Source organism: Stegostoma tigrinum, chromosome 2 (assembly GCF_030684315.1).
Source record: "Stegostoma tigrinum isolate sSteTig4 chromosome 2, sSteTig4.hap1, whole genome shotgun sequence".
NCBI classification, from domain to species: domain Eukaryota; kingdom Metazoa; phylum Chordata; class Chondrichthyes; order Orectolobiformes; family Stegostomatidae; genus Stegostoma; species Stegostoma tigrinum.
Window position 1 is genome coordinate 7,381,538 of NC_081355.1, and position 20,728 is coordinate 7,402,265.

General features: G+C 41.7%; 1 protein-coding gene across 3 annotated transcripts in view; it reads right to left on the reverse strand.

Annotated features, from left to right (window-relative positions):
* Window positions 1-16,682, reverse strand: part of cpne4b (copine IVb) — a 369,673-nt gene extending 352,991 nt beyond the window's left edge. Inside the window, exons 1-2 of one of the 3 annotated variants that reach the window (XM_059652029.1) lie at window positions 16,454-16,681; window positions 790-916 (exon numbers count right to left, since the gene is read on the reverse strand). The gene's annotated coding sequence lies outside the window, so the exon portion shown is untranslated. Of the gene's footprint in view, window positions 1-789; window positions 917-16,453 lie in introns of all 3 variants that reach the window. The other 2 variants (XM_059652031.1, XM_059652028.1) reach the window with 2 other exon arrangements.
* Between the last annotated feature and the right edge of the window lie 4,046 nt (window positions 16,683-20,728).

Consider the following 20,728-nt stretch of genomic DNA (forward strand, 5'->3'; position numbering starts at 1 on the left):
AGTTGGGTTTAGATAGAAAAAGTGGGTACAGAAACAGAAAAAGGATGGGTAGCTAGAGAAAAATGGGTACAGATAGAGAGAGATGTAATGTTGTTGCTGTTTCCTCATTCCCCGTTATACATACTCGTATCACTGCCTCAAGTGATACTTGGCTAACATCTTTCTTTTTGTACATTACTATCAGAGCATTATGCATAAATTCAAATCTTTATGCCTTTGTTAGTAACATAAGAATCAGGAACAGCAGTCGGCCATTTGGCCCCTCAATGGAGACAAATATTATCGGCCAGAATTTCATGGAGTTCGGAAGACTTTGCAAAATTTTAAAAATAGTAGGTGGGCCCTGGATGCAGATGCTGTGCCCTCATTTATTTTTTTAAAGATCTGATTGATGCCAGCAAGGGGAGAGGGTAGGGAGCATGATTCATGCAGAAAAGAAACCTGACCTTAACAAGCCATTTGAATTTAGAGTTGAGTTTAACAGACCCCAGTTATGCTGTTCCAAGAGCCATAATTCTCAATAAGGGAATCTTGAATTGATGCAGCATGGATGAAGTCTATTACAGTGTCATGATCTGAAATTCTGTTAGATACCCTGATCTTAAAACTTGGTGGCTCAGTGGTTAGCACTGCCACCTCAGAGCGCCAGGGACCTGGGTTTGATTCCAACCCTCAGGCAACTGTCTGTGTGGAGTTTGCACATTCTCCCTGTGTCTGTGTGGGTTTTCCCCAGTTTCCTGCACAGTCCAAACATCTGCAGGTTAGGTGGGTTGGCTATGCTTAACTTACCCAGTCCAGGGACGTGTAGGTTAGGTGGATCAGCTATGGGAGGGACCGGGGATCTTGATGGGATGCTCTTCAGAGGGTCAGATTGGACTCAATAGGCCAAACAGCCTGCTCCCAAACTGTAAGTGATCTATGATATCAGAAAACAAAATATTTTTGATCGGCAGTCTGTTAATTATGGGTTATTAAAAAATTGTTAATATAATTGCACATATATAATTTCAATAGAGCTCCACCATCCAAGAGGACTATGGTGGATATAGCAGTGACCTTAAGTACACTTTCTCCATTACCCTTGACTCCCTTCAATCACAAATCTAACAAATCAGTCTTGATTTTGTTCAATGAGCCCTGCAGTTTCCACTGCTCTCCAGGGTCCTGAACTCCAAAGATCACTGACCGTCTGAGAGAAGAAATGCTTCCTGATCTCTACCTGGCACAGAAGACTCTTGCTTCCTTCATCCTTAGAGTCCAGGTGAGTATTGCACCGAGCTGCTCGATCTTCGCTCATGAGGCAAAACCAGTTCATCCCAAAAATCAGCCCAGTCAGCCTTCCCTGAAATATTTCCAATGCAACTATGTCCCTCCTTAAATACAGAGACCAACATTTTCAGTTGCTATTTTTTATCTACATGCTTCTTCTTCACCCCTGTCCCTCCCCGCCCAGGGCTGAACAGTCAGTTGATCCGGTTTCCCTCCTATAGTGAAGACATGGTTAAAATATAAAAAGAGGTCAAGTTGATTCAAAGATCTGATGATTGTTGCAATCAAAACAATCAAGCAGACAGCAGGAACACTTCAGATGTACCCTCAGTGACAAATCAATCAAAGACAGCCATCTCCTAATGGGAGGTTAATAACACAATAATAAACTGAAGCCCTTTTTATTTTTCTAAAAGAAAATTAAGAATGCAGAGCTAAAGTTGTGTCTTCATCTTCCCTTTCATCATTGGACTGTAATGACTGATGTCTTTAATTTTACAGTTCAGATTACACTATTTCATTTATTATTAGTTGCATAAAATTGCGGTGACTCATCAATTAATGCATGACAGAATTAAACACTCATCAGATTTTGCAATAAATTGCTTTCCTAATTTAATTTTAATTTTCTTGTGTTAATTATTCAATTGATGCACTTTCAGATTCTTGGTTATTTTAGGCACAAAATCCAATAATTGGCCTTCTTCTCATTTTTGTCTCAGTTAATCTATTGCCCCTTTTCCTCTGACAGCATTTGGATCCAAATCTGTGCTGGTATGTTAGCCAGCATTGACCTGGTTACACCATCCACTATCCGTTCAGCAATTTTAATTATCGTCTACTTACCTCTAATCTTTTTAATTCTTTCATGAGATGAGAACTAGGCAAGCCAATGAGTAATTCCTAATTACCTTTGAGAGAGAGGGCAGAAAACAAGAACCATAGGCCAGTTGGCCTAATATCTGTGCTGGGGATGATATTAGTGTCAATCACTGAGGAGCATACAGCCGGTCCTTAGAAAAACTGGGTGTTGTTGCAAAGAGTCACCTTCCCTTGTGAAACAGAAATCATGTTTCACCAATTTGTTGAAGTTCTTTGAAGGCGTAACACACGCTGTGAATAAAGGGGAACCTGTAGACATACTGTACTTGGATTTTCAAAAGGTGTTTGACAAGATGCCACATGATTGGTTATTAAGTAAATAGGATCCCATTGGTTTACGACATCACACATTACCCTGGATTGAAGATTATCCATCTGACAGAAAACAGTGAGTGTGTGCATAAATGGGCCTTTTTCTGCCTGGCAGGATATAAAGAGTACAGTCTGGCAGGGGTCTGGACATGAGTTTCAGCTTTTTACACATGATATTGATGAGTGAGATGAGGGGAGAGAAGCATGATCACTAAGCATGACTCAAAGGCAGCTAGTCAGGTATGTGTGAAAAGGACATAGGTAGGACATAGGTTGAGCGAGTCAGCAAAAAGCCTAGCAAATGGAACATCATTTGGGAAAATGTGAAATTGTTTAAAAAGAATAAAGTAACAAAATATTATCCATACAGAGACTAATCACATAATTCTAAAGTACATGTTCTAGTGCATGACTCACAAAAGTTTAGCACATACAGACAGCAAGTAACCATGAACGTCAATCAGATGCTATCCTTTATGAAGAGGAATTGAAAATAAAACTAGGTATATTATGCTTCAGTTAAACAAACGCTGTTGAGATGAAATTTCAAACACTGTCTCTGGTTTTGGTCTCCTTACTTAAGAAAGAATGTTAATGCATTAGCAGTGATTCATTTATTAGGTGTATTAGGCTGGTATCTGGAATGAGTGGGCTGTCTTATGAGGAAAGGTTGAACAGACTGGGCTTATTTCCATCGGGGTTAGGAAAAATGAGAAGTGTGTTGATTGAAGTGTATAAGATCCTCTATGGTCTTGGCATGGTGGATATGCAAAAGATGTTTCCTCTCGTGGACGAGTCCGGAACTGTTTTAGAATTAGGGGTCACCCTTTTAGGACACATTTTTTTCACATATTTAGGACACATATTTTTCTTCCCAGAGGGTTCTGTGATTTTGGAGATCTCTGGCTTAGGAAGCAGTGGAGGCATTGTCATCAAATATTTTTTAAAGCAGCTATAGATTGATCACCTAGCCTGTCAAGAATCTAAGACTGTCAGGGATATATGTGAATGTGGTATTGGGCACATGAATAGATCATTTTTGAATGACAGAGCAGGCTTCAGCAGCTGAATTAATCTGCTTCTAATTTGAAGGATTGATGAGAAGGTAGTGGTGAGCTGCTGTAGTCATTGGGGTGTAGGGACATACACAGTGCTGTTAGCAATGGAGTTCCAGGATTTTGACCTGGTGACCCTAAGGTATGGTGGTATAGTTACAAGGCAGGATGGTGTGTGGCCTGGGAAAGAGCCTGCAGCTTCATCTCTTATCCGTTTCCCTATACATCATTCCTGTTGGAATAATTGTTCAATGCCTCTTCAATGTCTTAATTGATCCTCCTGCCACCTCATTTCTGGGCAGTGTGTTCCACATCCAAGTTCCTCACTGTGTGTACATACTTTTATCTCATATCTCCCTTCCTTCTTTTGTACATCATTTGAAATCCACACCTTCTCATTCACTTCTTTGTTTACAACCAGGAGCAACCTCTCCCTGTCCACTCTATCCAGCCCACTCCTGATTTTGGAAACCTCTATCAAGTCTCCTCTCCAAGGAGGACAGTCCCATCTTCTTCAATCTATCGTCTTCATTGAAGTTTCTCATTCTCACACACATAAAACCAACATTTTCTCAAGCAAATGCTTAGAAAGGGCACTCACAAATCAGTATGGCTGGGTGGGTAGGAGGTATGTTGTGGTGTCCCATTAGCTCCCGGCTTTGAACATTCATTGCAATGTGCTCCTAGGCCAGATGCTACCAAAGATAACAGGCTTAAAACTTCATGTGATGTTTTAGTGGGTTGTGGGCATTGAGAGTTACTTGTAACACAATTAAATCTATCAGGCTAATGGCAAGAAAACGCTGATTTGCGTTCAGTTTGAATCCAACTGAACCAGACCACATGCATTGAGCTGATGTCAGAATCGGGATGAATAACCTACTGTCTCTCACCACCTCTGTCCCGACTGCTAACCCTCAGGCTCAATGAGATTGGGCACAATGCAACATAAATTAAGAAGTAATTATGATTAATCATCAACTCTCAGATCCTAAGACTATGAACACTGACAACAAAGTGTCAAATTCAGCCATGATGGATCATGATTACAAAAGGAATACCATCAGCAATTGCATTTCAAATTGTGCCACAACTGTATTTGATCAGATCATCTAAACAATGGGAGATGTGATAATTAATCATGATCCCAGTGCTGATTATCTTGGTGCTGTTTACAATTGTGCTCTTCACAATTCAAGTCATTTAAACGATCTCAGATAATAGCCTTATGGGAAGTTTGAGCAGTTAATCGCAATTCAACATTTTTAATGATGGTCCCTCTGCCGAGCCAGTTAATAATTTGGATCATTATTTGGACCTCAACCGCAACAGATCAGCGTTCTTCTTACCATCTGTGGTGCTAAGGTCAGAGTTCTGGCATCTGATCTTATATTTTGAAGCATCCATGATTGATATTCTGAACTCTGGAGACGGACCTGTCAGGAGGATAGATATTCAAGGTGTTCACAGTAGATGGTCCAGATTTTAATAGCTGTAAATCCTTCAAACATCCTCGCAGGAGACAACTGGAACTTCAAGGCTGGAATACCCATCAATAGACAGATCTGATTACATTCCAGTGTTTTGTTCCGCATCCCTCCATCTCCCTGGTGAACAGTGAAGCTGTCAAAATCCTCAATCATTCAGGGAGAAAAAAAAAGTCAGTGTTTCAGGTCAAGGAAAACCTTCGAATGCATTGCAGCTTTGTTTTTCAAATAGCTAGGCCAGAACTGAGGGGAAAAAAAAAAGTTGCTTGGCTCAATAAATCCAGTTCAAGTGCACACCGTTCTCTAATGAGCGCCCAGTCATCTCTAAGAGGTGTTTGATTCACTGTTTTAACTCTTAAGATGCTTATTCACTTAGCAAAAAAGGATCATAACAAAAGTTATACCATAGGCTGTTTTTTTTTGCTTTCCTTTAACTAATACAGTTCCTTCTAGAGTCAGAGATTCATAGCGTCAGATAGCTCTGCAGCACAGGAGATGGCCCTTCAGCCCATCAGGCCTTCACTGACGAAATACAACCAGCTAACTATTCTAATCCCCATTTTCTACAGCATTATCTATTGTGCATCACTGTGTTTGATTACATGCAAGTAGAAAACACTAATTAGATCTCCACTTGCACACATATAAAAAGATACATTAAAGGCTGTTTGGTAGTGTCCCTACCTCTGAACCAGGAGGCAAGGTTCAAATTCCACCTGCTCCAGAGGTGCATCATAATTTCTCGGAGCATGTTGATCATAAAATATCTATACAAACAGACAGAAAGGGCTCCTGGTGCACAGTGGTAATGTCCTTACCTCTGGCCCAGGAGTTACAGGTTTGTGTCTCACCCGCCCTGGAAGTGTATGTTAACAGATTGATTTAGAAATAAGTATTAAAAAGCCACACTTAAGCTCATTGCAGGTTGGTGAAGAATTTTGAGAGTGCCAGCAAAAACAGGGTTTCTCAGAAGGGAAGGCATGCCAAAGCCCCGAGCCCCACCACCCCACCCCTCACCCCCGTCCACAGTCAGTCTCCTGTTCCACCTTAGCAACGTTCAATTTCTGTGGCTATAAGGTCACTATGTCAGATGAATTTCAGGCTAAGAGTCCCTGGGAACATGACCCCTGAGATCCTCTAGCTGATATGCAAGGCAACCCATCATCACTCTACCTTCCCGTGATGAGAAGCTCAATATGGGCTAACCATTGAGCAGGACGGGCTCCAGCCCAACATCCAGGCTCTCCTGCTGCTCAAGAAGGTTTACACCTGAAGTGCAGACAGTGGAAATCAAAATCGGAAAAAGATGGCTGGTGCAGTGGTAGTGCCCCTCCCTTTGGACCAGAAGACCAGGGTTTAAGTCCCATCAGTCACAGCAGGGTGTCACAGCAAGTCTAAGCAGATTCAATGAAAATATTTATAAAGCAGCCTTTATAGAACCCATGGTGAAGTTGGGTGAGGAGGTACGTGCTTATAATGTTTCATTCTGCAAATAAATACAAAACTGAGTAAAGATTGGCTCCCATGGTGTTCTTCACCAATTGGCTTTCGAGAACAGAGTAGCAATCACCCATGCTGAAAATACTCGAAATAGGCAAGAGGGGTTCAGACTCAACAGTTGCTACTTTTTTCTGTCCTTTCTCAACACTTTTTTCCTGCAGACATGGATTATCTGCTTGGTTGTTAACTGAGTGTAGGAGCAGAGAACATTTACTGTGCAAGGGAGTGCTATTTTGGCTGTTGTGCGTGTGTGTGTGTGTCCACTAGAAAGGAGCTCTCCAGCCAAATCCCACTTTCCAGGTTTGTGCAGCTTTAAATGCTTCACGAGCATATCCAAGTGTAGTTTGAATGTGATGAGTGTTTCTGTGTCTGCCATCCTTCTAGGCAGGGAGGTCCAGACCCTCACCATCCTCTGGCTGAAAACAAAATCTCAAGTCCCACTAATCATTCTGCCTTTTGTTATAAGTCTTTGACCGTTGGGCCTATTGACCTTTCTGGTGTAGAAATGAGTCCTTCCTATCCACTCTACCTGAGCCACCCTTCAATTTTTTACACCATAACTAAATTCCCCTCTTCCTGTAAGAAAGGGAATGGTTCCAAAAAGATTTACCAGGATGTTGCCATGGTTGGAAGGTTTGAGCTTTAGGGATAGCCGAATAGGCTGGGACTATTTTCCATGGATTGACGGAGGCTAAGGGGGGACCTTATAGAGATTTATAAAATTATGAGGGACATTATACAGTGAATAGACATAGTCTTTTCCCCAGGGTAGAGGAGTCCAAAACTAGAGGACATGGGTTTAAGGTGAAAAGGGAAAAGATTTAAAAGGGGCCTAAGGGACAACTTTTTCACACAGAGGGTGCTGCGTATATGGACTGAGCTGTCAGAGGAAGTGGTGGAGGCTGGTACAATTACAACATTTAAAAGGCATCTGGATGGGTATATGAATAGGAAGGGTTTGGAGGGATATGGGCCAAATGCTGGCAAAATGGAACTAGATTAACTTACGATATCTGGTCGGCATGGACGAAATAGACTGAAGGATCTGTTTCCATGCTGTACATCTCTATGTCTCTGTAACATAATCTGAGCATACATAATCTTGCATCGTCACTAAAATTTGGTCATCAGACGTCTCTTTTAAGTGTTTCGCTATTCTTTATGCATCTACTCCACTTTCGACTTACACTTCCATTGATGGTCAATCTTTAACTTCCAGAGTGAGGATTGTGGTCAGGTTTCCCTTTGCTATGAAACCAAATTTCAGATGGCACTTTAAACCAAAGTCCCACTCCACCCTCTCAGATGGGTGTACAATATCTCTTGGCACTATTTTAAAGGCGATTGTGGCATCATCCCTGATCCATGGCAATCCCTCAAACAGTATCAACTTAAAAACAGCTTATCTGTCCATTATCATCATCATTGCCCAGAGTTTTGAGTATAGAGTTGGGACGTTATGTTGTGCTCATTCAGGGCATTGGTGAGGCTCTTCTGGAGTACGCTGTGAAGTTCTCTTCAAAAACTGAACAACTCTGAACAAAAATCAGAGTTAATGTTTTGGATCCAGTGACCCTTCTTCACAACCGTTCTGAGGAAGGGTCACCACACCCAAAACGTTAACTCTGTTTTTTTCCATAGATGCTGCCAGACCTGCTAAGCTTTTCCCACAATGTCTGTTTTTCACCAGGATGTTGCTGGGAATGGAGGGTTTGAGTTATAACGGGGGTGCTGGATAGGTGGGACTTTTTTCACTGGAGGGTATGAATTGAAGGGTGACCTTACAGAGGTTTATAAGACCATGGATAAGGTAAACAGCAGGTGTCTTTTCCTTCGGGTGGGGGATTTCAAGTCTAGGGTGTATATTTTTAAGGAGGAAGATTTAAAAAACACATGAGGGGCAACGTTCTTTACACAGAGAGTGATTTGTGTGTGGAGTGAAATTCCACAGGAAGGGATGGATGCAGCTACAGATACAACATTTAAAAGACATTTGGATAAGTGCATGAAAGGAAAGGTTTGGAGGGATTTGGGACAAGGGCAGGCAAATGGGACTAGTTTCGTTTGTGATATGGTCAACATGGACTGGTTGGACCAAAGGATCTGTTTCCATGCTGTAGGACTCTATGATTGTATGTTGGCTGTCAGCTTTCACTGTGCACAATTTAGCTACCAGTTTTCTTGCACTACAACAAGTGACTGCACTTCAAAAGTAATTAATTGGCTGCAAAATGATTTGAGACATCCAGTGGTTCTAAAAAGTGCTATATAAATGTGAGTCTCTTTCATTTGCTCTCCAAGCTTAAAGCCCAAGATAGAATAGTGATCGTGCCTGCTATTGCTCTGATTGTTATTCTCAACTTCTTCCCAGAAAACCAACTGGGCCATCAAGAAACTCAATTTTAATGCTTCCCACAGTGAAAATTGCCCATCTCAAGTTCAGCATTCATCAGGTCATTTAGGGAGAGCATGGAGTTTGTCTCAGAATAGCAACAAAACCAGTGGTTCTCACACCACTTCGCAGAAGCTATGATAAATGTGTTTCTAATTCACCCACAGAATGTGGGCATCACTGGCTGGCCAGCCTTTATTGCCTGTCCCTAATTGCCCTTGAGAAGGTGGTAGGGAGCTGCCTTCTTGAACCCCTGCAGTCCATGTGCTGTGGGGAGACCCAAAATACATTTAGGCATTGAGTTCCAGCAACCTGGCCCTGTGACACTTTGCAAGACCTCATGCCAGACTTAAGAATACATTCATATTCCTGCTCCTAAAATATTCTGGTAACAAATTAAAGATACGCAACAGTCCTTTCTCTTCTCATTGGTGGAGCCTATCTCATAATGTCAATTAACTCTTTCAAGTTCTAATTGTCTTTTACGATACAATGGACCACCTACTTAGGGACGCAGTAACATTGGATCGGTAGTAGACTGTTCAGCCCTTCAAGCCTGTTCTACCGGTCAATGAGATTATGGTTAATCTATGGCCGAAGTCCATGTACTTGCCTTTGACCTATGTCCCTTAATATCTTTGCTGAACAAAAATGTATACATCTCAGATTTAATTGGGATTCGGGATTTCCTACCCAACTTTATTGGGCTGTCCATGTGGTTCACATGGAGGATTCTCACCTACCTGTGATATTCTACATCTAACTACACAACGGAAACCACAGAATGGTCCAAACTCAAAATCAAATATAATCTAACAGCCAGTTTCAGAGCCTGTGAATCAGACCCCATTACAGTGGGGGAAATGCAACTCTGTGCATATCCAATTGGAAAAAGGTTCTGTCCACAAGCAATCTCAACATTTACCAACAGTCAATTCTGTAAGAGGCAAGCAGCGAAGCCATTGTCCCCACCCTTACCTCTAACGGTAGAATTCATATGGAACATTAGCAATTTTATCTGCAAATGGAGAGTTTGGTTTGACACTGCATGTGAAATGACAGTAACGTGCACCATGAACGGCTGGTCTCTTTGCTGAACAATCATTTATCGCAGTGACTGGGAAATCTATCAACACAGTGAGTCAAGATGCTAATGTGGTTATTAGTTTCCTAGACAATTGTATAAAAGTAAAAAATATGCTGATGTGCTGCTTAAAAATAATGCTTCTGGGTACAGCATAAAAGAAAACTTCTACTGCTGTTCTTTTCTGAAACTACATAAATGCTATGCAGTCATAAAGGTTTATGACATGGAAACAGGCCCTTTAGCCCAATTTGTCCAAGCTGAACAGTTCTCACCATTAAACGAGTCCAATTGGCATGTGTTTGGACAATGAGGGGCCACTTCATTATGAATCTCCAAAACATTACTGATTCAGAGAGGAAGAAACAATTCTGTTCATAATTTTACTGGGTCACATTTTGCTGCCGTCCAGTTAACAACTTTAGTTCGACTCGAAACTGCAATCTTCAACTCCAAATGTTTTTATGCAACACCTGGCAAAGGGGTTACCTGGTGAGGGGAAAACAAGGCAATTGGAACTGGAAAAAACTGGGTAGTTATTAATTGTGCCTGCTGCTCATTATAAATTGTTGCAGCTTTTCACACACATTGCATTAAGCACAAGTCGCTGTCACACATATCTCTGTCCATATTAGCATCACATCAGTGTGAGTTTAGCACGATGTAAAGGTAAAGCACTGTGGGTGTTGGGGACTTGATATAAAACAGAAATTGTTGCACAAACTCAGCACATTGTTCACTGTTGTTTGCATCAAAGACTTCACAGGCCACTCCGGACAGAAGTTCTCACTGCGTTTTCAAAGATGTGGAGGTGCCAGTGTTGGACCTGTGTGAAGTTTCATCATCTGATGAACGGGCAGCGCTGCAAAAGCTTGTGCTTTCAAATAAACCTGTTGGGCTATAACCTGGTGTTGTATGACTTCTGACTTTTTTACATTTACAAACATCAAATGCTGCGGGGATTTTAAACTGCAACTGTTTCATCTTTTTCGAATCACAACTGCAACAGAATATTGAGGATCAGAATCTACAGCAACTTGAGCAGGTGGGAGGATGCTGCATGTATCTCCCAACAAAGGTAAAATGAAACATTGCTGTTGTGTCTGTACATTATGAAGTAAATGACCAGCAGTGAGCTACAATGGAGTAATTCAGTTCAGCAATCCTGATGATAGCACACAGATGAATTCAATTGAATTATAGCTTTATAATCACTCCCAATCATTTTGTTTTATAATTTAATTGATTGTTGTGTGACAAGACACTCAGGATGTGACAAGAGGTCCGATAGCTAAATAGTTTAAAATTCTGACTGTGACAATGGGAACTTTACCGAAGGTAGAAAATTGTTTGCATATATATTCATATCACTTGCCAGGAAGACAACTGAAATTTTCACAGTATGCAGTAACAGGTGTATGTCTATAGTTTCACCCACTTTCTTCAGCTCAGTCTTGTCATTAGCACAGTTTTACTGCAGAGTTCCAGCTGTCCCGATTATTTTTGTTGTATTGTTAGTTCCTTCCTGCTCCCTGCTGAATGACTAAATTTTTCCTTGATTTCCCCTCCTAACTTCGATTACGGCGAAGAAACCAAACAAGTCTCAACATGGAACAGACAGAATTAGAAAGATTGCAATGTTAATGTCTCAGGATGGTAACTGGCGTTCCGGGGGAATGTCACATTAGGGGATGGAGTTGCCATTAGTTGAATGGGATGCTCCATATGGGAAAGCTCTTGGCTGAGTAGATTTGATTGAATCAAGCTGCGGCTATCAGGAGGAGTTGTTATGCCAAGAGTCAAAGCTCCTGAAATCGTGTTAACTTTATGTGGATTTGACAAGAAAATGCATCGGCTGAAGTTACCATGAGGGTCCCCACCTTGCCGACCTCTTTCTCGCACAAAGTGTGTGGTGATCCCATGACTGAACCACCACTAGTCATTTATCTCACTCTCTCTCAAACAGTTGCCCTCTGGAACCTTACCCACTCAGGCTAGCCAACAGCAAACTGACAGCAAAATATCTTTAAAGTTTGAACTTAAAAAAATGCAAAGACCATTGAAATCCGAACAATTCTGCCAAATCCTGCTGCAGAAATGACGGGGCATTGACAACACACATTTATTCACCTCAAATCCACCACCAAGTCCAGGGATTGAAAGGTATGCCGTGGGCTGCCAATCGAGTTCTGTCTTTTCACAGTTTGTTTCATAACAAGTAGCATGTGCTCAGCCTTCCCATTATTGTTCACAGTAACTTTTCAGGCAGAATGTAAGGTTGGAACTTAGCAGCATAGGTGTCTTTAAAACAACATAATAGCTGGCAATATTGTGCCAATCAACCTGCCAAATCTCATTCTCTTCCCTGTCACAAATTGTTATTCAAGGTTTTAAAGATGTCAACTTTTAATTTTTTTTCTTGCTTTCCTATTCTACTTCTTCATTCTCCCCACACTCCAATTTTATTTCCCTCTCTTTATTTCTCTTTCCACACTGGATTTAACTCTTAATTCACCTTCTTCCTTGTAGCTTCAATCCCAAAGCTACAAATGCTCAAGGAGGTACGTGGCTGGCCATGTTCACTAAAGTCCAAGATGCTCCCTTGCCTTCAGCATCCCATTACTACTTTGCACTTTTATCAAGTTGTGACAGAAAACGGTGTGTAAATGAAGAGTGTGGAGGAAAATATCTAATGGACAGGACATGCCATGAGCTGTGTCTCTGCAGTTCAATCTGCCCCATTGATTTCTTTTTTCTCTAACATTTGGAAAAAGTATTTACTTTAGGCAGGTTAAATGCTGCCACAGACAGCTAAGTGACCCAAAGCCTATTTTAAGAAAGGAGCAGGAGATAGGAAGGCATGGTGCCCATAGTGTTCAGAGATGTGTAGATGAGGTGGGTTATGGGGGATGAGTCTGGATGGGATGCTTTGTGGGTTGGTGTGGACTTGTTGGGCTGAAGGGCCTGTTTCCACACAGTAGGGATTCTATGAAATAACTTTGCATTGTAGTATGCTAAAATTAAACGATGGACATATATTTCGAAATTCTGTGCTACCTCTTCAGGCTGACAGAACGGAAAAGGTTGAAACAAAATAAACATATTTTGCTGTTGGTCTGTTTATTTGCTACATTTGTTTTCCATTATCACTGAATTCATGTCTCTCTCACACGCACACACATACACACACACACAGCTCACACATACACCACAGACATGCACACACAAATAGGTACAGAAGCACACTACAGACATGTACAACCAACACACACATAGACATGCACATTACAGATACACGTACTATTGCTACACACTGAGACACAATGACATGCAGCTATAGGCACTCACTCACAGGCACACACAGCAGAAGCACCTACAGACGCACACTACAAACTCACACTACAGATACACACAGGCATGTACATGGGGACATCGTAAAGTTCTAAATCATATCCTCCCATCGCATTGATTAGAAAGCACTTGCTAATCTATGGTGAATTCCACCAATTCACTCCCAATGTATACCCAGCCTCTTGCACTAACATGTTCTTGCATTATTTGGCAATAATAATGATACATTATCATGCACGAAAATTTATCACAATGTTTCCATTCGGCTGCATCACATCAATCCTAACTAAAATTCCATCAGAATCATGGATAGCTTTCCATGCAGATTTATCTCATTTCTATAATGTGTCAATTCTCTCCAGGCACACACCTTCTTCCTAATCCCCTCAGCTCAAACTCTGATCAAATTCTACTGACTGCATCAATAAGCATGTCATCAGCTCGGAACACAATTTCCGTAACAATTGCTTCAAATCAGTCACTCCAGGAGTTATATACAGTCAAATCATTTTGACATGTGTCAGCAGAGAGGACTTCTGAAAGATCAGTGATTCAAATAAAGAGCATTACTTGAACACAAACTGTCTATTGCCAGATTATTTGGCAATTAATCTGAAATACAACTCACATTCTGTTCATTTAATCATCACCTTGTTCTAAAAGCAATTTAATGAAAAACATTTTTCTTAGGAAAATTGGATTTATGACTGTTCCATGCTGCCTTTTATTGAAGGTTAGGAAAGTTAGTCCGAGACCTTGTCACAGCTAACTGGGGGAGTAAAGCATCAATTTGGGGAAACAATTATAACATTACAAATTTAAAAATTTTAAACTACATTTCAATGATATAGTTATTTTTCAAAGTTCGGTATATTCAGGTTACTGAAGCCTTGTCAATGCAGGTTCAAGTGTTTAAAATGTATTTCTGGAATATTACTTCGAGTCCATGCTTCATTATACTTTCGTACATTTTGCCATCTCTACTTTATTTCTCAATTGGGGATTTGCTTTTTGCTTTGTTGATCGAGCTGTTTTGCCCAATAAAGGAATACTTATAATGCTAACCCATTGATTTAAGGAATTGTCTTTTTACACACATACTATTAACAGTCCAAAAAAGTACAGGTTAGGTGGATTGGCCATGCTAAATTGTCCATAGTGTCCAGGGACAGAGTGTCGGCTCAGAAATTAGCCATGGGAAATGCAGGCTTGCAGGGATAGGGTAGAGGTGTGGGTCAGGGTGGGATGTGCTTTGGAGGGTCAGTGTGGACTCAGTGGGCTGAATGCCCTGCTTCTACACTGTAGGAATTCTGTGTTATTCTGGGATAATCCACAAAGACAAAAACAAGAGTTCTGAAGAAGGGTTAATGGACTCTGTGGAACTCATTGCTGCAGAGGGCTGTGCAGGTCAAGTCAATGAGTGTCTTCACAACAAAGATAGATAGGTTCTTGACTAATAACCGGTTCAAGGATTGCGGGAGTAGACAGTATGATGGAGTTGAAAGATATATCAGCCATGATTGAATGGCAGAGCAGACTCACTAGGTCACATGGCCTAATTCTGTTCCCAAATTGTATGGACTCGAAACATTGACTCCACTTTCTCTGCACACATGCTGCCGGACCTGCTAAGTTCCTTCAGCAATTTCTGTTCCTGTTTCAGATCTCCAGCATCCACAGTTCTTTGTTTCATAACAATTCACAAAGTTTGGGCTACAAAATGGTAGCGTGTTTACAGCACACAAAAGGCTATTTGGCCCACTGTATGTTTGCTAGCTCGTTGCCAGAGCAGCTCCCAGTTCCCCGTTGTCCTGGAATTTTGTTTATCTTTGGATAGTTATCCCTTTTGAAAATAAACTAAATTAAGACTCTTGTTCTCCCAGAGAAATGCTGGTAATGAAATTGTGATGATTTGACAAGATATTCCAAAATTAGGCAGTTTTGAAATATTAAGTTTGCAAACTATTAGTCATATACATAGAATATTATTGAATTGGCCCTACCTTAAATATATAAATCCTTCATGTCAAATGTACACAAGTCTAACAGAACTGCTTTGCCACAAGTCTAAATGTAACTGAATGAATGTGTATTAATAACTGTTCATATAGAATTGTAAATCTTGCTGTCACGATTTCCAAAACTTCAAAAACTGCAATAGGAAGAACTACAGTTATACAGAGCTCCCAGCCCAATATAGCTAAGTACCATTATTAAACACACACATTGGGCATTAAAGTTTTACATTCTAGTTTTGCACAGCACATCCTAAAATTGTGTCAAATCTAGCAAATTCAACACTGAGCCCAGTGAATCGCCTTTTCTTTAAGAAAAACAAGATTGTGAAAGTCTCTTATCTGGCAGCGAAGTTGTTAAGGATGAGAGACGCGCAGGGGGGAGTTGGGAAAGTGCTGCATTTTGCACGCCTGAAATTGAAACTAATTTTGTAAAAATTGGCCACCTTTTCTGGAGGAATTACCACCAACATCCCATAAAAAAGGATGTGTGTGTTAGACACCATCGCCCAGGTCATATTCTCTGCCCAAACACCCTGTTAGCACCTCAGTTCTTTGTCTACAACAAGAAGTATTTATGATGTATCCAAACAATTCAGCAAAGAAGAACAGCATGATAACTAAGCGTTCTGTAAATACGACCATCGATTAGTGGGGAATATTGTGTCTTTTTTTACAGCTACAGAAATCTTCCATAAAGACTTGTAACAGTACAGAACCACTTTCTGACTGAACCGCTCTTTCCACACCGCTGTCTCTACTGGAGAAAGGGAGATCCCTTAAAGCAGTTAATTACATTTTAGAAAAGGCTGAGGAATTGCAGATTGAATTTGGTCAGCAAAGTGAGACGTCTAAAAACTTAGTGAGCATTAAATGTTTTGAGGCGATTTTACATAGCGTGACTCCTGTCGATGAAGTAAAAACAGCTCAGATTGCAAAAGACAGTCAGAAAGTAGCGGTCTGAATTCATAATACCTTATTTATTACTGGAATTATTAAGTGCACCTTTGCATTTTGCAAAGTTCTAGATGCAAGCCTGACAGTTAGTAATTTCTAAAATAAAAACAAGTGGGGAACAAATATATACAAATTAAATTATGCATTACCTGCTTTGGTGGTGAATTAAAGTCCTCGCTGGGATACAGTAAATAACGATTAGCTTCTTTCTTTCACCCAGTCTACTTTGTGACAGTGTGAAGATAAGTGGTTAGTCCTGTAGATCCAGTGTAGGGAGATGGAACTCCATAGTCAGCGCAGTAGCTGTAGTTGGGACTGAGAGACTCTAGCGGTCTGAACGTGCACAGAGTTGCCAGCGAGAAACGCCACTCATGCTCTCACAATCTTTTTTTTCACCAAAAACTAAATCGAAGCCTTTACTTCTTCAGAGACCAAGATTTCTTCCTTGATACTACACCAGCGCCCTCTACAGCCCTGTCTGTTGCTCATCTGATCGGTGCGAAATGTTGTCGCCCTGACAGAAATAATTAGCCTGCATTCACATAGCATCTCTCAGGATGATTCTGAAACACTTTATATGAAAACAATAACTGCGGATGTTGGAGATCTCGCTATAGAGTTTGCATGATTTCAGAACCTGGACAGTTCCTTTCATAACACTTTAACTCTACCTTCTCTCTCTGTAGATGCTGCCATATCTGCTGAGTTTCTCCGGCAATTTCGGTTTTTGATTCACTTTGTGAGCTGTGGTGACTGTTGTAATATAGTGGAGGTGACAACTAATCGACACACTGCAAGCTCCCACGAGAGTTCTCTGATAACCTATTCAACAAGGGATAAATTATTTGGCTTCAGCTCCTGTGCACCCCTCACCCCTCCCCTTTCAGGACAGTGTCCAGAGATCCTTTACACCCACCCCACTGGGCAGAAGGGGCCTCAGTTTGATACCTAACCCGAAAGTCAGCATCTGTGACCATGCAGGGCTCCCGCAGCAGTGCATCGGAGAGTCAACTGAGATTTCTGCCTGGGTCCTGGAGCAGGACTTGAATGCACAACCTCCTGACTCATAGGAGCTGCCATTCAGCCCTTCAAGCTTGTGCTGCCATTCTAGATCAGGGCTCGTCATCAACTAGTGCCACAGTCCTGTGCTATCCCCATAGCCCTCACAATCATTACTATCTAGAATTCCACATTGTCTGCCTTAGATGCATTCAATGATTGAGCTTCCACAGGCCACTGTGGAAGACAATTCCTAAGATTTACCACGGTTGAATGATAGAAAAGTCACAGCACAGCACAACAATGTCTTTGTAAGCCATTCGTTCTAATCCCACTGTCCAACTCGAGCCCTGCAGATTACAGCACTATGGGGCAAATCCAGAATCCTCTTAAATGAATTGAGGGTTTCCTCCTCAACTATCAAAGCGGACAGTGAATTCGAGACACCTACCACCTACTGGGCACAAAAGATATCCCTCACATGTCCTCTAACCTTGCTACCAAGCACGTTGAATTCCTCCTCATCTTCATTCGGAATAGCTTCCTTCTTATTCTGGGACGGTGTTCCCTTGGTGGATACAGGACTCCATCTAGGAAGTGGAAACATCTTCTCAGGCTCTCAAGTTAAGCTCAGTGGTGCATTCGTATACAATGAGGAAACTGACTGGAGATATTCACAAGAGTAATGAGCCACTTTATCCAACTCCTACTCAGACAGCACAGACAGCAGAACAGTTTGGTGAAGTAACTTTTATAAAACACACCCATTGCAGTTGACTGACAAGGGAGTCGAGAGGTATGAGGGGCAGACTGGAAAATGGATTTCAGATTACTACGGTCATCTTCCTGAACGCTGAAGCAGGCTCAAGGGGCTGAGTGGCCTACTTCTGCTTCTAACCTGTATCTCCTCATGTTGTTAATTCCTTTACAGAGATTGGGCTGAAGCTAATCTCAAGGATGGGAGACAGACACAAATGTGGAGTCGACACCACAATCAGATCAGCCATGATCTTAATGAATGGGAAAGAAGGCTCGAAGGGCCGAATGGCCCACTTCTTCTCCGAAGTCCGTGTTGCTATATTCCTTCAGGTGATTGGGCAGGACAAGTGTCACACCATATTGAAACATTAATGGTAGCATCAGTTAAAATAGATATTGTACCTCTCCTTGTGATAGGAAGAGCACTATATCTAATTCACACAATTAGACTGTGAGTTTGTCATTGAAAAAGCTCACATTGACATGTCTCTAGACAGTACAAGGGAGGTCCCATGTTTACCTCAGCTACTACCTCAGCATCACTTAAGTGGAATAAGAGTTATTTTCCAATTTCAAACGGGCAACAGTAACAGTCTTGCTTCCAAGAAAGTCTAACATTAAAAATATTATAAGCAATTTCCTCTCCCTACCAATGTTAAATGGGGAGCAGACGTTCTTTGTCAGAAATGTACAAGTTTTATAGGCACTTTTAAGTGAAGTTGCCTCTGTTCTTAAAATATACTTCCCGGGCATCACAGATTGCCAATAAAATATGCAACCATGTGTCAACTGGCATTGGATCATCCTGAAGAAGATAATTGTGCTACAGACCTCGCCAAGAATGTATGGCAACCTCAAATCAAAATCAAAACAGCTTACAGTCTTACCAGACCATAGGACTGCTCTCTCATTAGAGAGAGACAACTGGCGGTGGTTTAACCTGAGGGTCACCACACCTCAAGTCAGGGGAAAGGTTGGGAAGGAGAGTCCTCCACGGTAACCGCAGCTGGTGCGTTACAAACTAACTATCTAAACTAACCACCTCCTCACTAAATCTGCTCATTTTTCAATCAGAGGATCAAGCCAATGGAGGCAAGGAAGGCTACATTGATTGTCACATGTACCAAAGTACAGTGAAAAGCTTTGTTTATGAGCGGCACAGGCAGAACATAATAACCAAGGACATACAGATCAAAAAGTCTTAGACAGAGGTTACTTTGCACAGGGCGCGCACGAGGCAAGATCAACGTCAGCAAGATCAGCTTTATATGAGGCGAGAGAGTCCATCCATCAGTCTGATTATGGCCAGGAAGAAGCTGTTCCTGAACCTGTTGGTGCGTGTGTTCAGGCTTCTGTATCTTCTGCCTGAAGGAGGAGGTTGTAGGAATCATTACTGGGGTGCGATGGGTCTTCGAAGATGTAGGCCGCCTTTCTGCAGCAGCGAGCCGTGTAAATACAGTCCACGGATGGAGAATTGGCTTCCATGATGGTCTGGGCTGTACACACCACCTTCTGTAGTTTCTTACGGGCCTGAGCAGAGCAGTTGCTGTACCAGGCCGTTATGCACCCGGACAGTCTGCTTTCAATGGCGCATCTGTAGAAGTTGGTGAGGGTCGGATTGTACCTGGTAGCTGTAGTTGGTAAGTTCAGTTATTATCACCAATAGGAAATTCTTACTTTTCCATCAGAAATATAGTTATCCACCAGTTGATAACTCTGCACTATCTTTCTGAATGAGATGACAATGTATAAAGGATGCCCCAGTTTTGATCTAACAGTTGAACAGGGTGGATAAGAAACAGCAGCTGGAATAGACCAGGTGGTCCCTCATGCCTGCTTCACCATTCAACAAGATCAGGGCTAAGCTTCTACCTCAGCTCCATCATCCCACACTCCCCTTATATCCCTCAATGCCCTCAAAGCCAAAAATCTATCTGTCCTGAATTTGTTCAACAGCTGATACCTACAACTTGCTGGATTAATGAAGGGAAAAACACACTCCTCCCATTAGGAATTTAAGAAACAATTCACTGCAGAGCCTTTACACCTAAGGAAGGGATATGTTTGGGTGCATGTCTGCATGTATGTACATGTGTGCATGTCTGTGTACATGAGCTCATGTGGGTGCATGTATATGTGTAAGTGTATGCGTGTGCATGTGTTTCTGTGCATGTGGGGTGTGTGTGTGTGTGTGTGTGTGTGTGTGTGAGAGAGAGAGAGAGAGTGTGTGTAAGAGCGATTTGTGTGTTTGTATGTGTGGTGAGTGTGCGTGTGGCGTGTGATTTGTGTGTTTGTATGTGTGTGAGTGTGCATGTGGCGTGTGATTTGTGTGTTTGCATGTGTGGTGAGTGTGCGTGTGGCGTGTGATTTGTGTGTTTGTATGTGTGTGAGTGTGCATGTGGCATGTGATTTGTGTGTTTGTATGTGTGGTGAGTGTGCGTGTGGCGTGTGATTTGTGTGTTTGTATGTGTGTGAGTGTGCATGTGGCATGTGATTTGTGTGTTTGTATGTGTGGTGAGTGTGCGTGTGGCGTGTGATTTGTGTGTTTGTATGTGTGGGGTGTGTGTGCGTGTGGCGTGTGATTTGTGTGTTTGTATGTGTGGTGAGTGTGTGTGTGGCGTGTGATTTGTGTGTTTGTATGTGTGGGGTGTGTGTGTGTGTGGCGT